Source organism: Sminthopsis crassicaudata, chromosome 2 (assembly GCF_048593235.1).
Source record: "Sminthopsis crassicaudata isolate SCR6 chromosome 2, ASM4859323v1, whole genome shotgun sequence".
Classification (NCBI taxonomy): domain Eukaryota; kingdom Metazoa; phylum Chordata; class Mammalia; order Dasyuromorphia; family Dasyuridae; genus Sminthopsis; species Sminthopsis crassicaudata.
In genome coordinates this window covers 83,367,039-83,390,659 of record NC_133618.1, presented here as the reverse complement: position 1 = coordinate 83,390,659, position 23,621 = coordinate 83,367,039, and the positions used below count along the sequence as shown (strand labels likewise).

The 23,621-nt window shown below is 33.5% G+C and overlaps 1 long non-coding RNA gene across 1 annotated transcript; it reads right to left on the bottom strand.

The window, feature by feature from the left end:
* Nucleotides 1-9,832: 9,832 nt before the first annotated feature.
* On the bottom strand, nucleotides 9,833-15,138 carry LOC141553229 (uncharacterized). Its single transcript, XR_012485330.1, has 2 exons — nucleotides 14,896-15,138; nucleotides 9,833-12,275 (listed from the first exon to the last, which is right to left on the bottom strand). It is a non-coding gene; the product is annotated as an uncharacterized LOC141553229 (long non-coding RNA).
* Nucleotides 15,139-23,621: the final 8,483 nt, after the last annotated feature.

Below are 23,621 nucleotides of genomic sequence, written 5' to 3'. Positions count from 1 at the left end.
TAATAGAGGAGAAAAATCTATCATTCAACAATAGATTATGTTGTCTCTATTACCATCCTAAGTAAATCCTAAGGGACCAGAGAAAACTTGAACAATTTTGCTGTGAAATGTATTAAAACCCAAGTTATTCCACTGCCTCCAGATATGTCCTCTCTGACCCATTAATTTCATTCTAAAGTCTTTGAGATTGGTACTTGATTTTGTTATTTTCAGATTTAAGTCAGGCAGGGGATGTCCAAAATCAGATTACGAAAGGGTTTATGTTAGAACAAGAGTACAGAACGCTACCATGTAACTCAGGGGCTTGTTACTTTCTTTCTCCCTCTTTCTCCTCCCTTTTTATTTCTTATTCTCTCTCCCCTTCCATTGGCTGTCCTTTTCCCCTGTCCTTTTCATCTCTGGAGAGAATGTTTAAAGGAGAATACCGATAGTTAAGGGTCCTTTTAAAGAAATTTTTTTCTTCCAAAATTCTCATCCTCTTCTTTTTGTTTTCATTTCCCTTTCTATTACTCCCTTTTTCTTCTTTCCGTTTTTGGAAGTGCTTTTTATAAGAATAGTTTTGCAGGATTCTCATCAATCAATTGCACTTTATAATTATAAAATATTTCCCTTTTATGGACGCATTTTATTTAGTGATGAGGAAGAAATAAATGAAACATTTTTATGTGAAACAGAAAAGTAGAAACATGAAATTTGTGAGAGAATCTAAGAGAAAAGCAACCCATCAGATAAAAGAGTTTAAAGAGAGATAAATAAATTCAGAAGCTACATGAGAGAAAATATGTCTCCTGGAGGCTAAATTACTGACTGATTTTTAAAGATTACTACAATGTATTTTTATTTCATAATTAATTCACAAATGCTTGCTTTTAGGATTTGGAGTCAAAGAATTGTTTGGGGGACTAAAATTCTATTGAATATTAACTATTTGTGATGTTTCTGTGATATGTGGATTTTGGGTTTCTCAATCTCAAGATCACTAGACCTTGATTAATAGAAGGTAGATCAGAAATCAGAAAGAAATAATAAGAAATGCTGATAAAAGAAGCTGTTACTGAAGCTGAAACCCCAAAAACAAACAAACAAAACCCTCCCAAACTCTTAAACTAGAACAGAGAAGATGATGAAGTCAAGCATAGTTGACTAAAGACTAAAGACAGGCAGATGATGTGGGGAGGTAATTTGAATGGAAGAATATGGCATCTCTTGTTGGATGAGCTGGTTGGATGAGATTACTTTGCTTTTTTACACTACCTAAAGAATAGGGCTTGAATGTAATGTCATGTGTCATATCCTATAATATTATTCTTATTCATGTTCCACCTTTTTCTCCCAAATGCAAAGTGCAAAGGGATGAGAAAATACCCATTAAAATTCTATTTCATAGAATTGAACTCTTGTTCTTGTCTCTGTCTGTCCCTATATAGTGGTTGCTTCTATGACTGTCCCTATGTAGTGGTTGCTTCTATGACACTGGAACCAAAGCAAATTTAAATCCAATTTCATATGGCTGATGAGACAAGATACTGGTTCTATTTCCAGAAGTTGGCTGACGATTTGTATAAACTATAGTCACTATTGGAAAGTGGGCTACAAATGTAGACTTATTCTTAGCTTAACTGGATTTATTTGTGTTGAAACTAATTGTGAGGTTTTGGTAAATATGGTGGTATATTTAATCTTTTTTTTTTCTATAGTATGGCTTTCTTTCTTTGTTGATGTTTTCCTGCCTCCTCCCCCCCCCAAAAAAAAAAAACGCATTAGTATTTTTTACCTATGAAGATGTTATTAAATAGATATGGCAATAACAAGAAGAGAACTGGACTTATGTCTTATCTTTGGTCCATTTTGACTGTATGGCTTTAAGCAAATCATTTAACCCCTCATTGTCTGAGCCAACTCTCTTAAGATCATAAGCTCCAGAATAGTAACTGAACTGTACTTTATAGAATTTCTTCACTAAGAATTTTCAAAACTCATGGAAACATAAACGTGTCTATGCCTTTTCTCTGTCTCTTTCCCATGCTCCCCACCATCACCCTCAAAAATAAAAACAAAAAACAACAACAAAAAAAACTGTATTTAGAGTCAGAGGATTTAAATGTGAATTTTGGTTTGCTTTTTTCTGCTTTCTTAACATTGGATGTCTGTAAGTATTTAAAATTCTAAAGTTGTAATAATTACTGATTTTTATGTAGTACTCTACATATGGAACCTTCTTTGATCATGTCCCAGGAGGTATGTCTAGAGTTTCCTTATAGATGGGCAAAATTGTTCTCTCCTGCTTTGGTAATCACTGTCCAATATGACTATTTGGTATGCGATGGATTTTTATTTACATCACCAAAGAAAATATATCAGATAAAAGAACTTATTGTCACACATGAACAAATACAATTGTACTAAGCAAATAGCTAATAGTAATATATAAATACGGCAGCTAGGTGGGACAGACTCTGGATCTAGAGTCAGGAAGAACTGAATTCAAATCTGGCATCAAACACTTAATAACCCTATTATTATAGGGTTATATATTACCCTAGCCAAATCATTTAAACCCTGTTTGCCTCAGTTTCCTCATTTGTAAAATGGATTGGAGAAGAATTTGGCAAACTACTTTGCTATCTTTGACAAAAACAAAACTCCAGATGGTGTTAGCAACATCAGTACATTCCTTTACAAGGAGGAACTACCTTACCACAAGTTACCACAAGGTAACTACCCTTTCTAGGTCTGATGAAAATATGTCATCTTTATCTTGGATCTGTCTGGTCCAAGAAATATATAACAGTTATTCAAGAAGGTAGCATGTTCAAAATCTCCTGGCTCCTCATTGAATGGTTTTACTCCGGTAAAGGCAGTATTTTCCAGCAACTTCTTTTCTTCTTGGAGAAGCATACTTTTAAGAAAATCTCCTCTTTGTAGGTGACCGACTCAGGAATTTTTAAACACAATATTACCCAGGAGATAACTAATAAGCCAAATTCTCAGAATTTCTACTTATTAATTTGTACTAAAAAATGGAAAGGTAAAATAAATAATAATGATTGGAAGTTTAAGAAACTGCAGTCTCATTTGCAAATATTTTACTCTCATTGCCATGTATTTCTGCTGTAAATTGCTGAATTAGGATTGGGATTAGGGTGGTGATGGTAGTAGTGAGAGATGGGAATTTTGCTTAAAATATAAAAGAGAGAAAGGATAAGAAAAGGGAAAAAGGTCCAAAAAGTGGTGGATCCATTTCTCTATAGTTTTGGAGAACACATAGAGAGTCGCTCCTTCCAAACAGTCTGTTTTCTAAGTCTCAATCAATAATCAAATAATTTCAGTCATTGGGAATCAATTAGGAGTTAATTGTGTACTTTCAGTAAAGCACATATGTTCAGTAACTGGCCAGTGTATATGTTTAACTCTATGGAGAAATTAAACCTTTCTGACAAAGATCTATGCTATAATTTTCAATCAGATTTATTGGGGAACTAATATAATTAGGCTATATCCTGTTTATTTAAAATGAAAATCAGATGAAGTAGATATTGCAGGAGTTATCCCCATTTTACAAATTAACTTCAATGACTTTTCTGTGGTCATATAACTGGAAAATTTTTGGAGAAGAGATTTGAAACCAGATTTTTGTAAATTCAAATCCTTTACTGCATACAAATGAATGAATGAATCAAACCCAAATCCTTTTATCAAGTAGGTAATTGAAATGATTAGTTAAAATCACATAATTAGTAATTATGGGAGCCCAAGTATTAATATTAAAGAGTTTGTCTGTTACCTAGATAGAGAAGATTTAAATGAGTTTTTGAAAAGCTTTACACTGCCTTTTGTTGTTGATAGTGAAACTTAACAAATTTGCAATCTTGTTGACTGGGTATCCTTGACTGATCTCTGGTTAAAAATAGGTAAGATTTGTGGTTTGAATTGATTTCCAGCAGCAGCATTATGTTTGTTTGTACTGATCTAGTTGCTCCTTTTTACATATATAGTATCATTTCAAACTTGACAAACACTAACAGATATTAACATTTCTATGTACAAAGAACAGAAAAAAAGGAGACTGTCTATGGAAACTAAATATCTACTGATATATTAAATTTTTTAAAAAGTAAATAATAAATTCAAAAATTCATTTCAATTTTCTTCTGTTTATCTGTTTTGTATTTGAACTTTTTTCCTACTCTTCTGTACATTTTAAAATTGCTTCAATCATCCTCCTTTTTAATATTTGCATCAGCTCTTTTTTTGTGGTAACAAGAAACTGAAAATCTAGTGGATGGGGAATGGCAGAACAATGTAATGGGATATTATTGTTTTCTAAGAAATGATGAACAGGCTGGTTTTAGAGAAGACCGGAAAGACTTACTTGAAGTAATGCTGAGTGAAGTGAGCAGAACCAAGAGAACATTGTACATAGTAACAAGAATATTTTGTGATAGTCACCTGTGATGGACTTGGCTCTTCCCAACAATATGGTGATTCAAAGCAATTCTAATACACTTGGGAAGGAAAATGCCATCTGCATCCAGAGAGAGAACTATGGAGACTGAATGAGGATCAATGCATACTATATTTCCTTTTTTTGTTTGCTTTTTCTTTCTTGTGGCTTTTCCATTTTTGTTCTGATTTTTCTTTCACAAAACGACTAATATGGAAAAATGTTTTAAATGTTTACTCTGTCATCTTCCCAGAATCCTCCCTGATCATGTCTTAAAATAAGCACCTTATTCTATTCCTCAAATCTATCTAACAATCAATACTTATTAAATGCCTATTACATGTCAAGCACTGTCCTAAGTGCCAAGGATATCACCTGTCAGGAGGTTGGAAACATGCTTTATCAAAGTCTTTACACATTAAAATCATCAAGTTTTTTTTCAGAGTTGTTTTTCTTTATAATATTGTAATTACTGGATAAATTGTGCTTTCCAAAAATAATTTTTTGGAGCTGACTGGTTAGAGTTAGGGATGCAGTTAATGGTGTCAGAATGGAATAATCAATCAATAGTCAATTATTAAGTGTCTTATGTACCTAATACTATGCTAGGTTTTGGGGATATAATGACAAGAAAATCAGTTCCTTTTCTCAAAGAATTTATTTTACTTACAGAACTAGTACATACATATCTAAATAAAAACTAAATAAATATATATAAAGACACAATAATTTGCCAGAAAAGGTCTTAGAAGATTAAAGGATCTGGAAAGACTTCATGTTGAAGGTTATTCTGGAAGTGAATTTTGAAGGACATGAGGGCTTTAATGAAGCAGAGGTGAAGAAGAAAAACATTGTAAACCAAATAAAAAGAGATATCTGGGAGATGAAGTTACAGGGATTGTCATCATTAAATAGGCTGGTTTCATTGGAACACATAGTATATGAATAATAAAAGTGTATAAAATAAGGCTGGAGACACTTGACTGGAGCCAGACTGTGAAAGAGCTTTAAATACCAAAGAGAGGTTTGTATTTGATCCTAAAGGTAAGAGGGAGTAGATTAAGTTTCCCAAAGAGGGAAATGGGATGCTCAGATTTGTACTTTAGGAATATTAATTTGACAGCTGGATGAAGGATTCATTGGAGAAGATAGAGGTTAGATCCAAGGAAAACAACAAGGGTGTTATTGCAACAGCACAAGTAAGGTGATAAGGGTCTGAATTGGAAAGGTGGCTGTATAGGTGGAAAGGAAATGGATATGAGTGTCAAGTGAACTACAAGTTCAGTGAGGTTCAAGTGAAAAAATAGTTGTTTGAAGCTTATATAATAAAACTGAATCACAAACAATTGTAACATCAAGAAATGAATGAAGCTTCCATGGATCGATCAACAATTCTAGGATGGTACATTAAATATGAAACACTGAACCCTGATACCTTTGATAGGACATACAAGAAAGCTTAGAAAAATTAATTGCACATTAAGACCTCCTAGGAAGGACAGACTAATTTGGAATTATGAATAAGCTTCTCATGGTTAATGGCTGCCTTTTGAATTGATTCTCAAGGTAATTAACTGGAATGTCATTGTCGACCCCTCCATGGTTTTTGATACTCAGCCATGCTTACTTGACTATTTTAGATGTGCAATAATAGCTTGGCACTTAACACTAAGCAAGAGATTCAAAACACTCATTTTCTTCTTTTGAAATTTTCTTTAAAAATGTTAATTATTTAAAGGCTTGAAAATCCTTTTCTATAATTCATACTGATCCTAAGGGCTATATTTTTCCGGCTTTGATCCTTTGTCTACTAGAATTAATAGATGATTTTTTTATCCCTCTTAGAAGTGACACATTAGAGACATAGCTGTCAAAATTTGTTCCTTATTGAATCTGAATTCCATCTTTTGGAGGAACATACAGCTTTCCAAACCATTCTCACTATAGAATCTGATTAGGGTTGTCAGAAAAGCAGTGGAGTGTAGTGGAGAAAAGGTTCCAGTGTACTTACTCCTTGTTCTAATCTTAGGCTCTGCTATCATTTATATGACCTTGACTTCATTTTGCTATTCTTTGTTTCAGTTACTTCATCTAGAAAATATGGTTAGATCATATGATCTCTAAGTGCCTTTTGAAAATGAAAATATTGTGATTGTGGAACAAAAGAAGGAATTAATTTTATGGAAAGTTTTTTATATGTCTTCATTTTTAGGTTTCTCTTCCATCTTAAGGAAATATAAGGGGCAGCTAGGTGGCGCAGTGGATAGAGCACCAGCCCTGAATTCAGGAGAACCAGAGTTCAAATCTGACCTCAGACACTTAACACTTCCTAGCTGTGTGACCCTGGGCAAGTCACTTAACCCCAGCCTCCAAAAAAAAAAAAATATATATATATATATATATATATATATATATATATATATATATATATGAAATATAGTTGTACACACACACACACATAAACACACACACATAGAATCTGAAAGGTCATAGAAAGAATTTCAGATTACAAATTGTGTAAAAGTTTTGAGATATTTCTGGTTTGATCCCAAATGATGTTAAGATAGCATACAAAACAAATTTTCTTGATCTCTTGCCAATTAGAAAGTACTACTATACAATTAAAAAACAATTAAAAAGGTCTAAAATATATTTCTTAGAAAAGAAACTGACTGAAATTTCCATTATGAGCTTATGTGCAGGATGACTATACGCCAGAGGCATTAAAGTCATTTGACTTTGCCATTGAATCAAGAACCATCAGTTTTGAATAGATGGAACAGATATCATTCCAACAATGAAGACTCTTCTAGTTTTCTTGAAGCAGTGTAGAACAGTAGATTGAATGCTGAAGCTGGAGTCAGAAAAGCCTAGGTTCAGATACAGCCATGGATAGTAACCAAACAAGTTGGGTCAATTTGCAATCTTTCTAAGCTTCAGTGTTCTTACTGATGAAATGAGATTAATAATTCTAGAAAGACTTACCCTATAGGGTTGTTGGGAGGTTGAAATGAGATAATATATGTAGAGTGTTTTACAACTAATCTTAGAAAACTCAAAAAATGTCAAATCTCATTACTATTACCTCTACAACTACTACTTACTATTACAACAACAATAACAACTACAACAACTACTATTATGCTATTACTATTACAACTACTACTGCTACAATAACAACTACTACTACTACAACTACTACAAATACTACTATTACTACTGTAGATACTAACAGTATCTGAAGTTATAGACTGGATTACTGTATGGACCAGTATTTTTTCCAGTGTCCTCCTTGTTTTAATTTTGAGCTCTGCTATCATTTAAATGACCTTGCCTTCGTTTTGCTATTCTTTGTTTCAGTTTCTTCATTGAGAAAATATGGTCAGATCAGATGATATCTAAGTGCCTTTTGAAAATGAAATTGTGATTCTGGAACAAAAGAAGGAATTAATTTTATGGAAAAAATGCATATGCCTTCATTTCTAGATTTCTCTCCCTTCCTAAGGAAATATAGTTGTATATATACTATCTGAAAGGTCATAGAAAGAATTTCAGATTACAAATTGGGCTTTGCTCACTTCCACAGTTACCCCTATCTTTGACCAGCTGTGTCATTCATTCTAACCACTGTACAAAAAAAGGATGGGATAAGAGATCAGAGATTGTCATTTCCTGACATATTCTAAGACCGGTAGCAGTATCACATCCTCAGTCATCATGTTTCTTGTTTTTCTTCCTCTTGATAATATCATTCTGCTTTTGATCCTCCTCAGTATTAGTAGTGGGACTCTGGGCTTAATCCTGCCTTAGTTTTCCCATTTGTAAAATGAGCCTCAGAAGGAAATGGCAAATCATTTCAGTATCTTTGCCAAGAAAACCCCAAATGAGGTCACAAAGTGTTGCACATGATTGAAACAACTGAACAACAATAAGAATAAATAAACCTAGGTATTTGGAATGACATTAAGTATTCCTGTCATTTTCAAGCCCCAAACCCTTTCCATAATTTTTTCCATATTAGCTGGAATGGCCATATCATTATATTGTATAAATGAGTCTTTTTGAAGCTGATTACATTCTCTAAAAGAATGGAAGAAATTTTTTTGTCATTTTGAATTTCTCTTAAAGATTACTAAAACAGAGATCTTATATTGAGATTCTAGTTAAAATGGATATCAGTGTAGCCCTAAAGCTAATGGTGTGATAACTTTTGGCATAAGGAAATATGGGACTACTTGATCTTAAGTGTTTTACATTCAGAGAAAATTAAATTTACTTTTAACAATAATTTAAATTTATGAAGAGCTTTACTTTTTAGGAAAGAAAAAACTGCTTGTATTTTTTTACACTCTCATATTATCTTTCCAAGAATTCAATAGTTTAATTTAAAATATATTAAACTGACGTTGTGTGCAAGCATTCCTAGGAAATTTGCCTTCCATTTGAGGGATTCACAAATAAACAATATCTAAAAGTGGGGGAGGGGGAAAAAGGGGGAAAGAGAGACAGAGAGACAGAGACAGAGAGAGACAGAGACAGAGAGACAGAGACAAAAAGACAGAGGGAGACAGAGACAGAGACAGAGACACAGTAAGAGACAGAGGTGGAGAGGATCGAGGAACACAGATATATGCAGTGAGATAGACTGACAGAAACAGTGAGAGAGATCAGGAAAGCCTTTGAGTAATGGCTGGTACCTGAGATGAAACTAGCTATTCTGAGAGAGAGAAGTGAGAAGCAAATATTTTGGAGGGAAGGGTAATAGTTTGGACAAAGACATAGAAGTGATAGCAGTTGGAATGTCTCTGTAAAATGAGGCTATTGTGCTAGAAAAGCTCTAAAGTCACTTCAATGATAGATTCTGTGATCCTAGGCAAAGTTTGAGAAATAGCTCAGTTTCATTGGAATTCAACACTTGAATTTAACAAACATATATTAATCTCTATCATAGGCAAGGGATTATGCAATGGAGAATAATGTGAAATTAATATGGAAATATATTTTGGAATAAGGTAGAAGGCTTATATTCCAGATTTAGCCTTTTAAGTCTTGAAGTAATAGAGACCTTTAATTGTTCTTATTATAGGTTTTGAGTATGGTCTAACCTGTGTTTAAAGTGCAGTTATTACTTTGAAGGCTTTGTTTATATGGAGAGGAAAGGGGAGAGAGCCTGGAAGGAAGATCGTAGCTGAGAAATTCAAGGACCAGAACAACTATAGCACTTTTCCATTCCTTTTTTTTTTTCTCCAACTTCTTGTTTTCATTGTAGCTTTGCTGCAATCATTGTTAGATTTGGAAAAGGCTTTTTTTTTTTTTTTTTTTTTTTTTTTTAATGGACTAAAAAACTATGACTATTCTGTTCAAAACAAATAATTAAATCATGAATAATTGAGTTTTGTGATCAGATTTATTATTTTTGTTAGAAAATATTCAAACAGTTTGCAAAAATGCTGTCCACAAACATTCCAGAATGATATAATTAGTCTTATAATCATGTAATACTCTGGTCTTAAATACTCTTGTAATAAATATTATCTCATTGTGTAGGCTTAAGATAACAATGGAAGTTACTATGTCAGAACAGAATGTTTATCACACAAACAAACAAATCAAATTTGTACTTTGTGATGTTAAATCAGAATAGTCAGCATCATACCACTTTAAGGACTTTTAAGGAATAAAGCTTTCATGAAGAAAAAAATTCAGACAAAAGTAGTTTTATTAGAAGAAACTAAATTCTGTTTCATCATGGATATTAAAATGTTATAATCTGATGTAGTGAATTCTAGAATTAATACTTTTGTTATTGTTTTGATTACCAGCTAGCAATTTGGAAAATTAGCGACTTTTTGTTAAGGCTTATAATTTATTTTTAAAACATTACTTAGTTTTATCGATAAATTTGTGACCCCAATATTTTGCTTTCATAATTCACTGATTAGTGCCTTTTGACTCAACTTGAGTCTCCTTGTCATTACACATGAAATCTTCTTTCTATTTCTTCAAAATCATTCCTTTTAAATTTCTCAGGACAGATATTATAGGCATCTTTTCTTTTGTATTCTAGAGTAAAACCACTTGATCCTTGAGTCAAAGTAGCTACCAATTAGTATTAATTATACAATTATAATTATCACACAATTCTTCAATAGTACAATAATTAGTATTAAAAGTCTATGTATGACAGTAGAAGCAAGGGATTCAAAATAGAATTTTACCCATTCTTATACTATACCAAGTTCTATTGATTATCTTCATGGAATTTAGATACTCATTTGATATGAATAGTTGAACATGAATATGTTCAGATACAACAGGAGAATTATAAGAATACATATATTACCTTTAGTAGCTAATACAAAATCCACAACCATTCAATTCTACTTTGAATGTTGACCATTTCTTTAATTATTTCAGTAGGAAAACTATCATTGCTCATTTGTTCTTAAAATTTGATAAAAAAATATATTTTTCTAAAAGATTTGATGACTTCTTAAGTTGGAAATAATGTGACACTTTTGAAAATGGATTTCACTGTGAGAAAGTTATTGTAGGTGTCATATATTCCATAAAACATGATCCTGACCAGTTTGCTGGTCACCAAGCATAAACATAAGTAAAATATATAATTATATATACCATTAAGGATTAAGTAGTAACTGTTGAGAACAATTTAAAATATAGACAAATAAATCCTTTGATTATAACAAAATGAAAGCTGGATATAAAATAATTAAAATGCCTATAGCTAAATCATAATGCTAACATTTTTATAGCTCTTTACACATAGTTATCTTACTTGATCCTCACATTGTGTAAAGTACTATATGTGAAAGAGGTACAATTATTATCTCCATTTTTACTTGTAAGGAAACTGAAATTAAGAAGTTAAGTGACTAGGCCAGGGTCATGTAACTAGCATGTACTTGAGGCAAGCTTCAAATTCAGGTCTTCTTCCTGATTCTGAATCCAATTCTCTATTCATTTTGCCAACTAGTTGCCTTTGTGACCCAGTGAAAATGACCATCTTTATGGGAGGGGCTTTGATGACATTCTTTGATGTATTGAATAATGCCATCTTTAAATTTTTATTGTCTCATTCAAGAATTTAAGTAAGTAGTTTTTTTTTTAAATTAAGGCAGAAATTTTAAGCATATTTTTGTTGATAGTTAATTTCTCATAACAAGCAAAAGCAAATAAGTCTGTGATTGTCTTTAGGATACATATCAATGGTAGATTTCTCATGTACATGCTCAGAATTCAGAAATATTTTAGTCTTTAGAAAACTTGTGTGATCTATGTAGGAAAGTATTATTATAGCCCCTTAAGACAGATGATGATGACCTTTTTACTTGGAACAGTAAGTTGGTCTGATTCTGAGATTTTTCAACTTCTAACCCTGATGAATAACAAAAGATAATCAAGAAGAGTCCACTAAGAAACAGCCACAAAATAATAACCCATGTCCATTCTGGGAGCCAAATGCTTGGTGTAGATGTGGTTTCTTGACTGGAAGGCATAGCAGCAACTCTGTGGCAAATCTCCTTCACTAGTGGGCACTTTAATCACCATTGCATTTATATTAACTTGCTGACTGGCACTTGGCTCACCATTCATTGATGGGAAAGTTTCTGATGGAGCAAGTAGTTCTTGTCCAATGTCTTGTGGAATGGTTGTCTTACAAAATGAAATATGGATCCAAATGTGAAAGCTTGGACACCTTATTGAAATAAATAGAACTTGATATGGGTCTTTCCGAGGAAGTTTCAAGTAGATTTTCTATTGATGCATCTTCAATGAACCCAGTCACTACTGTTACTCCTGTGGATCTCTAAATAAAGTAGTTTATATCTTTGCATAAAAAGCTTTAATACATTTAATTAATTCAAAAATAACATCCTGACAATTTAAAATTAGATCATTGAGCGGGCAAGGGAATGACATAGCAATCTCATAGACCTGTCCATTAGCATTATAATCCATTCTCTAAAATGAATGCATCTCATGCTATTGATAAAGAGATACCAAATCTAGGAATACATTTTTTAAAAAGTCCTTTAGTAACTGTAATGGTATCTACCTTCTTACCATGAAAAGTCTTTATTAATCCTAAATATAAACACACACTTATAAGCATATATTTCAAAGAACGACATTCTGAAATTTGAATAAATTTAATCTGTATATTTATATAAGATTTCCATGGTGGGAAATGAACTACTTAATTCACTGTTAAGGTTTCCCAATGTTATGTGTCTGACAGATTGGTTTAAATGCTGTAGAGTTTGAATGAGCAAAACAGAATTAAAGTAGCTCAGAAGGTTTTGATTCTTTGATTCTTGAAACTTTGACCAAAAATAAAAAAAAGCCTTGGACAAAACCAGTTTAAATTGCTTCTGAAACTACATCCGTTGGATTATCAACAATATGATTTTTTTTTTCAGTGATCCATGAAATCTGGAGGATTTTCATTTTTATACTGTTTATAATTATTTATGTTTTCCCAATCTATATGCCTAAGGCAATCTTTTAGAATTGTCTCAAGGATTTGTTGTTGAGTCACAAGAATCCCATCATCATTTTCTGTCTGAATTAGGACACTGAGCCTTTTTAAAATTTAATGAAGTGATACTTTTTTTAAAGTAATGCTTCTAGAAGCAAAACTCTTTCTAAAAGTTAATTTGTGAGACCAAGTTGTATTGATAATTAATATTAACTCATAACACCTTAGTTTCAAAAGATCCTCTTTGATATTAAGAAAACTTTTTATAAGATTACAAAGAAATCAATGACATTGAAACACAGTTTACATATATGTATGTGTATATATATGTATGTATATATAACTGAGTACATGTTATTGTACCTCTATAAATATATTTACCTAGGCAAAAATACATACCTATTAAATGCAATATATGTATAGTTATATATATATATATATGTGCATATTCTTACATAAACATACATATATATACACACACACATATATATATACACACATGTGCAAACACAAAAATATTATATACATATTCCATAGACCCTAGCCTAAGAACTCTACTCTCCTGATGATCATGGTTGAAAAGATGAAGAAACAGGTATAAGATTTTCTATAGTAGTATATATTTTAGGGACTTGAACTGGTTCTTAATAAGATTTTACAGTATTATTGAAGTAAACAAATGCCTTGTAGGTTATTCTTTGATATCCATCAATTTAGGCAACTGTAGATATTTAATGAGACCATTTGTTTAGAATATTTAGTATTTTTCTGTTGTTGTAAAGCTCTGGTTTGATCCTTCAATTTATCCCAGAAGTCCTTAAAACTAAGAAAATGAATGTCCTTTTTGTCTTTTAGTAGTTTCTTCATATTAATCTTCTCATCAACCACCTAGACTCTTAGAACCTTGAGAATAAAATGCTCTTTTCAAATAATTTTTTTTTCTAAATAAAATTTCTACAATCCTGCTTTCATCACTATTTAAAAGTTTCATCACTGGTAAGATATTTTTACTCTTTCAAAAATTTGCAAGCTTTGGGTTTGTACTTCTGGGAATACTTTTTCTGGGACCAATAAAACCATAGCACCTCTGATATCCAATTCAGTTTTTCATTTATGTGAGTTTATATACAGAAAGTTAAGGAACAGTTTTATGGCAGACATGTAGTTTGCCTGAAGTAATGTGAGAAAGATCACAGGATTTAGTTTCAACAAAGGAAATGGAACAGAACTTCACTTTTAAACTCAGAAGCAAATATATTTCTCTCCAAAATGTAAGGAAATAGGGAAAAATGAAAATCTCCTCCTTAATGAATCATGAGGTTTCCTCAGTGTCCCTTGTTTTTTGGTGTACTGATAGTGGCAGTTAGGGATAGTTGGTATTGGTCCAGGTCTTAGAGATAGTAGGTGGGTTCATGTTACTAAGGGGAAAGATATCAGAATGTGGATTTCAGGAATGGCACATATCCTTCCCTTGGGAAGGGTAAATTGTCAATAATTCTATAAATATATAATTATAATTCATACATGGCAAATGTGATTCACACAGGGTAGAAAAATATTTGGAAACTACCTGTTAGGAATGTAATTCATTCAAGGTTGGTGATAGATAAGGCAATTGGGGAGGGAAAATACCTCCCAAATGACCTAGTGAAAACCACAAATTAATTGGGAAAAGGGAAGGAGAAGGAACAAGCATTTATTAAGTGCCTACTATGCCAGGCACTATGCTAAATATTTTTAAAAATTATCTCATGTATTGAAATGACTCCATCTACAAAAAGCCTGATTATTCTCAAAATATTGCTATAATAAAACATTCTCAACTACTCATTTTAGCATGTAATCCATTAAATTTGATAGATACAAAATAGATTTGACAAGGTCCAAGCAAATACTGGCAGAAACAATTTCTCACTGAAAAACGCCAGAGATTTAGAGATTTTCTTACCTCTGGAATTGGGCCTTTGAAGTTCCATGAAAAAACAACAACAACTCTGTTACATCCTCTACTGGAAATTGATTAGAATCAAAGGTACTATATTCTTGAGGTAAATAAATGAAGTCACAAAAAGTTGTGACTTAGCAATCCAATCTATTAGAAATAATATTGTTGTTGGAAAATATTCAAACAGCTCTTCAGAAGACAGTTGCCTGACAGAGATCCTTCTCTATCATCCAAGTATCCTAGATTGACATAATTAATCCGTTCCTCATATACTATTGTGAAATGCCTCGTGGAAAGTTCTAAAAGTTACTTCCCTCTAGGGTTTTACATTAAAGTTACAACTTGGGAACAGAGTGTTTATCAAACAGAAAGGAAACAAATCAAAGTTACATTTTCTTATATTAAATCATAGCAATATCCTACAGATTTAGTGATTTGGGGGAATGAAGCAGAGATATGGAGAATCACAAAGATTCAAAAAATAGTAATTTTGAGAGAATAAATAATATTTTATTTTATCATGTATATAAAATATTAGCATCTTCCAGTGTTTTTTAGAATATTCTATAATTTGCACATAGGGTTTTTTGGGTTTTTTTTTTTTTGGATATTCAATTAGTTACTTATAAGCTTTTGTTGTTCAGTCATTTTTCAATCATGGAGTGACCCCATTTGGTGTCACTATATACTGGTTACTGGAGTGATTTGCCATTTTCTTCTCCAGTTCATTTTACAGATGAGGAACTGAGGCAATCAAGGTTAAGTGATTTGTCCAGAGTCCCACAGACATTAAATGTCTGAATCCAGATTTGAACTCAGGAGGATGAACTTGCTACTCTATCCATTGTGCTACCTAGTTGCCCACACTTTGGAGTTTACATTTCTATTAAATTTCTAATTAAGTTTTATGCATTACTTTAATTTTGACAACTTAATATTTTACTTACATGTTTGGAATATGACAAAAAACGTAGGCTTCAGGAAGATTGATTGCTATTTCTTTGGCTCTTAATCACAAAGATGATGCTAGAGGGATCACTCTGTTCCCTAAAGGGTTTGAAAAGGAACTAAATTATGCTGAATTTCAATCCACAGGGGAATTTAGTGTAGGCATGCTCTAAATTATTTCACTAAAGATGGAAGCAGTCAGCAGGGACAGAGTAACCTAACATTTCAGGATTCAATCAACAATAGCAATGATAGCTCATACTTACATCATACCTGAAAGTTGGCAAAACACTTTACATACATTATTATATCCTCCCAATCTTTCTGTAAAACAGGACTACTGTTTATCCCATTTTACACTGAGAAAATTACAAGAGGATATAATTACATTACATGAGAAAATTAAGGTTGAAAGTGGTTAAGTGATTTGTCCAGAGTCATGTAAAAAACAGAGTCACAAAAATGGACTCAGTGGCTCTTACTATTCCATAACATTTCACTTTCCTTCACTACACCTTTGTAGAAGCTGGGCTCTTTCTTAGGATGCTCACTTCTATTTCAATCTCTAATTTTCTTTAAAGCAAGCAAAAAAGATGCTTCTCCCAACATGAAAGTTTTCCTGACTCTCACCCAGCCCCAGCTGTTAGTACTTCTCCTTAACAAATTACTGAGTATATGGCATAGTGTCTGGAACATAGTAGGTCCTTCATACATGCTTTTTTGAATTAATTTGAATTGAAATATATGCTTTTTCATGCTCCACAATACCTAGCATAATGATGCACTTCATAAATGCTTATTTTTAAAAAAAAATTTACTTTCCTCCCAATTGCATATAATTTTTTAAAAATCATTATTTTTGAAGGAGTGTGTTAAATGTTGAGTTCCAAGTTACATTCCTCTCTTCTCTTCCCATTCCCCTGAGATAATAATTAATCTGATATATATTCAACATGTACAATCCTGAAAGACATCAAAAATACTTATTGATTGAGTGGATGAGAAGTTAGGGCTCTGTATTAAGGCCTAGGTCTTTCCCATGTACTGATATAATGAGAATCTTGAATTAGAGATAAACTTTTGAGAAAACTGAAAAATCAGTGTACAAATGCCTCTATGCTGAAGATGGATCATGTTTGCCTCTGCAATCCATAGCTGCAAGTAGGTGAGAGACTGCTTTGAATATTTATTTTCTCATTTTCATTTGATGGAATTAAGCTGTTGTCTGTTTGACTCCATAGGACAAAGGTAGATGCCTTCAAACCAAAGCAGCCTCTCAGTTGTGATATCAGATCTAGAGATATTTTTGTTGCAAAGTATAAGAGCCATCAGGATTCTGGAATTTTCCTTTCAGTGTTTTTAATTAACATTTTTTCTTAAAGTATAGCTTTAGGACTTTAATGTAAGCATAATCTTCTCTAACTGAATTTATGAAAATGTATTAGGATGGGAGACATTTAAAGAGCTTCAGGGAACATGTTAGAATTCAGTTTCCAGCAATGTGCATATGGAGAAAAACTATACTGTCAGCATGTTTATTTCCCCTTTAACTTGTGAACTGTATCTTAAACTTAGTTTGGTCTCTGGAGAGCAAGAAATTTGGCACATTGTGCATATTCAGTTGTAATTTAACTTTGGAGAGATGTAAGATCAATGAGGGGGAAAGAGACAATATTTGCTCCAGAGTCCTGCTAATAAAAAGCTGATTCCTGAATATGTTTATAATGGCTATTTCTTTCCTATGAGCCAGGTCACAAATGCTCAATTTTATGAAGCCATGTCCTTGAGCTTATATAAGAAAACAAAATGAAAGGAAAAAAAAAATGTAGTATCTGCTGATATATAATTTATCCATATCTGGGGGCAGCAAAATCCTATGAACTGGTGCTTCCCTGAGTTAGAATTGGTTGAATTAGTAGCTTCTCTTTGTAACTCTGGCAGTCTTCTCGTGCTTTACCCTGTGTCAGATTGGTGGGAGCATTCAACTTGAGGGTCAAGGGTAGTGTCTTGTAGCAGCAGGAAGAAGCCAAGAGACCTCATAGGTACTGGGCCTTTCTGAAGAGTCAGCTATGGCTTCTGTGAAGTGATAGTTCTTTTTTATTTTCAGCTATTCACGTAACAAATTGATACTGTTTTACAGTTTGGACTCAGCAAAAATTTACAGAGCAGAGCTTCTTCTTTACCTAGTGTGCAATTAATCTTAATTTCTGGAATTTGACTATTTGGAAAAATATTCAAGGCCTAGAAAAGCAGTTTAAGTTCAATGCTTTCTTGACATTTACTGGGGACAGTAAATCCTCTTTTCCTTTCTTTCCAAAGCAAAGAGAAATAGGGAGAGGACAGGAGAGGAAGGAGAGGAGAGGAAGGAGAGGAGAGGAGAGGACAGGAGAGGAGAGAGAAGGAGAGAGAGAGAGAGAGAGAGAGAAGAGAGAGAGAGAGAGAGAGAGAGAGAGAGAGAGAGAGAGAGAGAGAGAGAGAGAGAGAGAGAGAGCGCTTATTTATTCTGTGATATGGAATAGCTTCCTTCCTCCCTCCTCCAACCAACAAAAGTCATATAATTCTAGAACTTAGGGGTTAGAAAAGGATTTTTGGACTTTGTGATCGCTGCATATTTTAGTATAAGAAGATGTTTCCAGACCCATCCAAGAGACTCATTATAGGCAAAGAGAATAATTGTACCATTAAGCAATCATTCTGTTGCTCTGGAGAAATAATAGTTCTATGTACAGCCTCTGCAGTGTTTTTTATAGCTTACTTTAGTGGGCAGGAGAGTTGGAGAAGAGTAAAACCAGTTTAAAAACTATCCAAGATAGCCTTTCAAAAATCGTGGAAGGGTCTAGGTCTGGACACATTTTAAAAATTCATCTAGTCCAACCCCACATTTAACAGATGGGGCATCTGAGGCTCAGGGGTGACCTTCATGCAGGAAGTCAATATCAGAGTCAGAGTCCAAAAAGCCTTTCTCTCTCTCTCTCTCTCTCTCTCTCTCTCTCTCTCTCTCTCTCTCTCTCTCTCTCTCTCTCTTTCTCTCTCCCCCCTTTGGAAAGAAAGGAAAAGAGGATTTGCTGTCCCCCAAAATTCATCACTTTCCACTGAATTGCATGATGCCTACTTGCTCTGCGGCTGTTATTCAGAAGGAAAGAGTAGGAGCACTAAAAAATGATGTGATTGGCCAAAAGACTAAAGGGAAGTTTAGATTTGGGGGTTATACCAGAGTTACAGGTGTAAAAAGAGAACCTGTATAATATCTTCTCACTTCAGAATTAAATTTACAGTAACTATTAGTTTATAGGTTTTATCTATTGCCAAAAGAATTCTCTTCAGCAATCTGTAGGTATATCTATTTATACATAATATATGCATATACACAAATAGATATTCTATCAGAAGATGATTAAACAATTTATTCCACATTTATAAAATGAAGTTTAGTCAATAACTTAAATATATACATATATATATACACATAGATCTATGTATATATATATATATATACATATGCATGCATATATATATATATATATATATATATATATATACATATATATACCCAAGATAGCCTTAGTATTTTATAAATGGCAAAGAATCTGTGCATTATTATTCTTGTTCACCTGTTTATGGAGAATGAAAGATTATCACCTTGGGCCAAATTGCAGGGACATGTGAGAGATTATTTATATTGTGTGAACTCCTGTTTGGGTCAGCTGTGTTAAACTTCATAACTTGGAGTGAATTCCAACTGTGGTTTGACAACAGCCCAGGATCTTTCCTGGGTGGGTTGAAGACATATGGTAGATTTCATAAAACTATTCTAAAAAATTCATTTCAAGAATAAACATATGCCTCACAGCATATGGAAGAAGAGATGTCACAATACTGAACAACAATGACTGTAAAACAGCCACTGAAAAACCATTCAAAACAATAAGGGTGTATTTTCCCCTATTTCTAACTCTGGGAGAATTCTTCAATCTCTCACAGAATAACTGTGGCTTAGATCCTCAGGGTAATGATTACTATAAACACATGTGGTGTCTTTCATCAACGTTCCTATTGCATTAGAAGTTCTGACACATTGAATCTGGTTACCCTGGCAAATGTCAGCCCTTTTCTAGGGGTTAAGTCATGAAAGGGAATCAATTTAAAAGAAAAAAAAAAAGAAAGAAAGAAAGCAAAAAACAAAAAATAAAACAAAACACGCTGATCTTGACTTTATGATTGAAATTGCTGCTTGCCCCAAGAGTTGCTCTGTGTTGTAGAAATACATTCATTCCTGCAGGGTCTACAGTAGCTCTTGCTTCCCAGTGACTAACAACTCTGCTCCACTGCCAACACTGCAAAATTGTACAAATGCCAGATACAATCCACAGTCTACTTTCTAAAAAGTATATGGACAGACTGGTAATGGAATCCAAATGACATGTCCTTTAAACATTTTATTTCTGAATGTAGAAGCTCTGACCTTATATACACTTTAATTATCCTGCTAATTTAAGGAAAGACAAGGAAGCATTTGTTTCTCACTAAAGGGGAAAAGCAACATAATTTCCTTTTCTCTTTTTGGAGGGGAAAATTTGACCAGTTACATGGCTACTTTTAATGTATCATTTAAATTGTTTCCATAAGATATTGAACGAAAAGCAATTATGTTATTATAATATTTTCCAAGAAAATAGAATCTTGTTCATCACAGCTACCTTCAAGTGTTCCCGGAGTTGTTAAATGCAAGGCCAAATAGCAACTGTCTGTACAGAATCAGAACTGGGGGGAAGGGGACAGTTGCAAATTTTAGCTTGATGTCAAAGGAAAAATTCTTTAGAAATCTGAATTGTCCAAAACTCAAGGAGCCATTTGCGGAGTGTGTGTGTGTGGGGTGGTGGTGGTGGTAGTAGATTCTTCCTTCTTAGAAGTCTTTGAATAAAGGCTATTTGACTTTTTGTCTGGGTCTGATGTTGAGGGAATTCTTGTTCAGAGATGGGTTAGACTAAAGGGCCTCTGGGTTCTCTCTCCAAATCTGAAATATCCTGAAGGTATCTCTGCAATTTCTTCTACTAGACATAGAAATAAAGAATTATGTTAGAAGTCTTCTTGTCCAACCTCCTCATTCTGCTACTTAGGAAACCAAGATCTCATAGTTAAATAACTCATCACTGAATGGATCAGAAGTAAAATGTAGACCGACAGTGATCCCTTCCCTGTACCACTCGTCATTGTCCTAGAGCAGCTATTTTGAAATTTTATTATCTTATCACCAGGATTTCTTGGCTATTGTGCCTGGGAGGCTCATTTGCAGGAGATAAGGTTTTCATATGTGTCACCTGACAATATACCTCAGCTTTATGCCACTGGAGGTTTTCTTGCCACTAGACAATTACTATAAATAGGTATTTTTTTTCAATTAAATTTGACCATTTTGTCAATTCATCATGAATTTCAACATGTCATGTAATCTCTGTTTTGCATTCTTCATGGGCATTTAGTGGTTGCTCAAGTTGTCTGAATCATAAGCTCCTGGAGTTCAAAGAAAATAGCTGTCTTGACAACCTAGTGTCATTGGCATGTGGGTGCTCTGTGAAAGTGATTAATTTAGGGAATAACTTGAGGTCCAGGAGACACAGAGAAAGATAAAAGGCTGTGTATCACCTACATCCTGCAAATTCCAAGAGAAAGGGAAAATATATTTGTGGAAACAATTATTCAGTACTGCTGGTTTCAACAAAATGTCTTTTTGTTCAAATCTGGAAGCCTACTATTAATCAACTTGCCTTAGGGAAGATCACTACTTCCCTTGGGGTCCCACTTTTAGCATTGTAAACCAGATGTTCTGTTAGACAAGAGGCAAACACTTATAGCTGTAGTGTGCTAAGTTGAGTCAGCGGGAAGAACAAAGTTTAATTTACGGTCATGGTTCCTTCTGCTTCCTTCCCTTCTGCTGCTCTCCCACCCCCATAGCATTAACTTTTACAATGTTAACAGGTATCTTCCCCTCACCCCCTAGTTAAATACATAGAATGGAAACTATTTCTTAGCCTTGTAGGCCCATATATTTTAAGGAATGCATTTCTAAATTTTCCAAGTTGAACTATTAAAACTCATCTGAGACAACAAATGTTTTCTATGTAGCTAAATCATAAAATTTCAGCTGGAAACACCTTAAAAGTTAATTTAACCAACATTATATCATTTTTTTTTACAAATTCTTACTCTGAAGCCCAGAGAGGCTTGTTCTGGTTTACAAGAAGTCAATGACAGAACTGAATCTCAAGCTGAGGTCTCCTCATTTCCAGTCAATTGCCCTTCCCATTCTAATATGAAAGAAATCAATGAATAATGAGATCTTGACAATATATCACATATCCAAATGGTGATAAGGTGCCAGACAAGAAGAACAAATACTGGCCAGTTGGAAACTCTAAGAGATCTCTAACTGTAGTAATCAACTCTTTATATCTCTTCAGAGATGCTAATTGCCTCTTCTCACACTTTAAGGAGAATAGAAAAATAGGTTAATACAATCATGTTTTGCTTGAGGTATTTATATAGTATGGTGGAGAGAGGGCTGGATTTTTAATTAGAACAGATCTGAGTTCAAATCCTGCTTCAGGCAAATACTAGTCATGATACAATGAGTAAGTCACTTTCTGAAGCTCAGTTTCTTTATCTGTAAAATGAGGATAATAATAACACCTACTTCTCAGAGTTACTGTAAAGATCAGTGGGGTAGAATATTTATGATGTGCTTATATATTTGAAAAGATATATATTATAGTCTTTTAAAAATATTTAGACATCTTTTCAATTTTTAGTATTTTATTATATTTTATTAAATTATATGCTGTAGCGAGCTGTGGTCTCCAGAAGCTGCCGGATCGCTCTCTGGGAAGAGATCTGCTGTGTCTACTCAAATCTTTAAGACAGATTCTTCTTCCTGTAGTGAACCGTTGTCTCCAGGCAGTTGCTGTTAACTCTTGTCCAAAGAAGTGACTTCCCTTCCTGCAGAGAGCCCCGTCAAGCCTGATGTAATTCAGAGTCTTCTTTTCTTGAATCCTGGTTCTGAATCTCCTCCAGCTCTTATCCTTCTCCAGGCCGATCTGCCCTTTGCGCCCAATGCTGTCTCTTTTTATCCTCCCAGAGAATGGGCGTGGGATAATGCAAGGGCTTCTGGGAAGAACCACCCCAGCCAATGAGCTTGCTCCTTCTACCAAGTCAACCTGAGTTCTCACCTTGTAACTATCCAGACAACCTCAGTTCTCACTTAGTAATCCTAACATCTCCCCCTTTCTTTTGATTTAGAACATAGGACAGTCATGACCTTGAAACATAAATCCATCAATATGGGAAGTATTACAGATAATTACATAAATGACCTTGAAACATAAATCCATCAATATGGGAAGTATTACAGATAATTACATAAATTACATAAGCACATAGTAACATAGTAACGTAACACATGCTAGAAGTATATAACATAATCATAAATTGAAAATTTATAAATGTCCATAAGTCCATTGTCCATTAGTCTCATCTTGTGTGAGGAAGTCCAATGATTCCTGCTGGTTTTTAAAGTTCTTTAACAGTCTTCTTATTATCCATGCTCTTTCAGTATCAGATGTTTCTTAGATCTTCTCCTTTATTTTGAGGTCTTTCTCTTTTTCTATCTCTCTCTGATGGACAAGGCGAATATGACTCGTTGGCACCCATCTGATTCCTTTTCCTGCTGAAGAAATACAAGCAAACCCTCTCTCCCAGGCAGTTAACCTATCTAATTACCTTCTATT